General features: G+C 46.2%; 1 pseudogene; it reads right to left on the reverse strand.

Moving 5' to 3' along the window:
* Window positions 1-681: 681 nt before the first annotated feature.
* Window positions 682-3003, reverse strand: Atp6v1a-ps1 (ATPase H+ transporting V1 subunit A, pseudogene 1; annotated as a pseudogene).
* Between the last annotated feature and the right edge of the window lie 559 nt (window positions 3004-3562).

Genomic DNA, 3562 nt, shown 5'->3' on the forward strand with positions numbered 1-3562 from the left:
ACACACCAAAACAGCAAGACAAAAATCGATCTTTTTTTTCTTTTTGTTTTGTCACCAGTTAAATTTAAGAACCTCTGTCGTCTCTATTAACAGATAGGAAGCTGCAGGGACCAGGTACTTTGAGGAGCTTTCTGAGCCAGTGAAAGAAAACAAAATGTTTCCTGGAACTGGCAAGCTTGCTGTTTTCAGAGTGTCAACAAGCAAACACACACGCCACACACGTACCTCGTGAAAACAATGCCGCTCTGGCCCCCGGCCACACTGCCTGCAGGCACTGCTGCGTGTCCTTGTGGTATTCTAACTGCCACCCCTCCCCACTCTGAGCTCATCTGACTAAATATGAGGAAAATGGCTATGATGTGGATCACATTTTCAATGATTTTTAAATTGTACTTAAAAAAAGATTTCCTAGTAATTGAGTATATAAAAGTCCTTGATATTAAATCTCTTAGTGAAATAAAATATGCTTAAACAAGACGATGTCAATTTAAGTCTGACCACCTAGCTCTCTTTTTACTTTCACACTTTCAGAGGGAACTGATTTATCTATTACGTTCAGCCTTGCAAATGTCTGTTAGGAAAACAAAATAGTTCCCAAGTGCGCCACAAACAGTCCTGATTGATACTGGGGAAGCTACAAATAATTGGAACATTAATCTTTTGTTTTTTAAATGGAAATACTTCCTGCAAAATGGTTACTCAACAAACACTAAGTTGCAAGTGGTCTAGTTTCCTTATGTACCTGTCCACGGTATGGAGATCTGGCCTTCCATCCCCAATAGAGCACATGCAGTAGTCCTGTTTACAGTTTACTGGAGAGAAGGGAAGGGGTAGTCACCTTACATACAAGTTTACAGAACGTATATGTTACAATGTGTATGTTACACTGTGTATCATATGCACTACATTCACCACTTCAGACAAAGGTCAGGAGCTCCTTCAGACAGCGGAGCACAGGAATGTGTGTTTTATAAGACCTACCAAAGAAACAGCAAAATGAACAAGAACGCACGAGGCACTAGTCTCAAAGCTGCACAATATGGAAGCAAAGGGTTGGAGATGAGAAATTCAGGAAAATATACACGTATGAGCTGCGGAAGAGGAGGAGAGAAGTCACAGTTCTAATCTTCCAGGCTACGGAATGCGTTCTGCATGTCTTCAAGAAGCTGTGCGTCGTCGGCCTTGATCTTTGCCTGGCCATCCTTCACTGGATCCTTGAATTTCATGGAGGAAAGTTTATAGAGAATCTCCCCCATGTGCTCACGGATAATGGACCATGTGATCTTATTGTCACTCTGGGCGGTGGTCTCCACAGCCCGGCGGGCCATATCATAGAATGAAATCATGTTGGACAGCATCCCCACCGTCTTATAGAATGGACAGAACCTGTCATAAGGAGTGTACCCATTTTGTTGTAGGAAGTCATCTTTGATAAGTTTTGCTACCTCCAGGGTGATTTTATCTGTCTCTGCTAAAGACGCCTTTCCCACGAGCTGCACGATTTCCGCCAGATCCTCCTCTTCCTGCAGAATCTCCTTAGCTTTGGTCCTCAGAGGGACGAACTCTGTGAAGTGTTTGTCATAGTACTCGTCCAGGGCGCGCATGTACTTGCTGTAGCTGATGAGCCAGTTGACGGACAGGAAGTGCTTGCGCTGAGCTAGCTTCTTATCCAAGCCCCAGAACACCTGAACAATACCCAGAGTAGCAGATGTGACTGGATCAGAAAAGTCACCACCAGGTGGAGAAACTGCTCCTACAATGCTGACACTCCCTTCTCTTTCAGGATTTCCAAGCATTTCACTCTGCCTGCTCGCTCATAGAAAGAAGCCAGTCAGGCATCAAGGTATGCAGGGTATCCACTATCTGCAGGCATTTCAGCTAAGCGACCAGAGATTTCTCTGAGGGCCTCAGCCCATCTAGAGGTAGAGTCAGCCATCATACTGACGTGGTACCCCATGTCCCGGAAGTATTCTGATAGTGTAATTCCAGTGTAAATGGAGGCCTCTCTTGCAGCCACAGGCATATTGGAGGTATTGGCTACCAGCGCTGTCCTCTTCATGATGGACTCTACTTTACCATCAACTTCCATAGTGAGCTCAGGGAAGTCCCGGAGAACTTCTGACATCTCATTCCCTCTTTCACCACAGCCGACATAGATAATCACATCGCTGTTGGAGTACTTGGATAGAGACTGGGAAATCACAGTCTTCCCACAGCCAAAAGCACCTGGAATAGCAGTAGTTCCTCCCTGAACACACGGGAAAAGGGCATCAAGCACTCTCTGGCCAGTAAGCAAGGGGTGGTTGGCTGGCAGCTTTTCAGTGACAGTCCGCACCTGATGCACAGGCCACACTTGGACCATGCTCAACTTCTCCTTCACACCTTCAAATTCAAGCTCTAGGACGACATCAGAGGCATCGTAGTTCCCAGGCGGTGCGATGTAAGTCACACTTCCTCGGCTGCGTGGGGGTAGCATGATTTTGTGTTTGATGAGCGAGTTCTCATTGACAATCCCATAAATATCTCCACCAGTGATATGACTACCAACCCGTAGGTTTTTGCTGGGTATAAACTCCCATTTGATATCTCTGCTAAGAGCAGACACATTTACTCCTCTGGGGATGTAGATACTTTGGGTCTGACTGCTGATATCCGATAGAGGTCTCTGAATACCATCAAAAATGGCTCCCATAATGCCAGGACCAAGCTCTACCGAGAGAGGTTCACCAGTGCGGAGTACAGGGTCTCCAACAGAGACACCAGAAGTTTCTTCATACACCTGAATGGTGGCTATGCCACCTTCCAGTCGGATAATCTCTCCAACCAGCTCGCTGTGCCCCACTCTCACCAGCTCGTACATAGCAGCACCTGCCATGTCACAGGCCCTGAGACTCCATGCACATAACCAAATGTGCTTTCTTTGTCTTCATCACGGATTTTGGGTAGCTTGGAGAAATCCATTGTGCTAAATTTACCTGCCCGGGCTCGAAATGCAGAATCTGTACCTAGACGGGACCCAGAGGCTCTGTCACTGAGAGAGGGGAAGTCTTCCGAGAGTGCTTTTCTAACCTCAAAGCAAACAGACCTGGCTGGCTTCATAGCACCACTCAATACCTGTGGCTGCTCCCGGAACTTATAGCCCCTCCCCATCCTTCTTCCTCCTCTTCTTCTATTGTTTTTTTTCACCGCAGCCTGATCCTTATAACAGAGCTATTTTGGCAATGCCAGTCTCTTGGCCCCTTGGCCTGGACTGCTTTGGTTGGAGGCTCTACTCTTGCCTCCCTCCCATCTCTCTTTTCTCATGGACTGGTTTAGTCTGCTGACCATGTTCAGTCTGGACTCTCTATCGGCCTGCTTTCTTTCTTATATCTACAATATAAATCTTCATACTTTAGAAATAATTGCATCTTCCCTTTATTTAAGTTTTCCATTCACTGTTGTAAGGAAAAAAGCCCAAGCTCACGACTCGAAAACCTACCAGTCCTTGAGCTCAAAATCCCATGAGTACCTTAGAGCAGTGGTTCTCAACCTGTAGGTCGTGACCCTTTGAGTGTTCCCTAAG

This window comes from Rattus norvegicus, chromosome 2 (assembly GCF_021556685.1).
Source record: "Rattus norvegicus strain SHRSP/BbbUtx chromosome 2, alternate assembly SHRSP_T2T, whole genome shotgun sequence".
Lineage (NCBI taxonomy): Eukaryota > Metazoa > Chordata > Mammalia > Rodentia > Muridae > Rattus > Rattus norvegicus.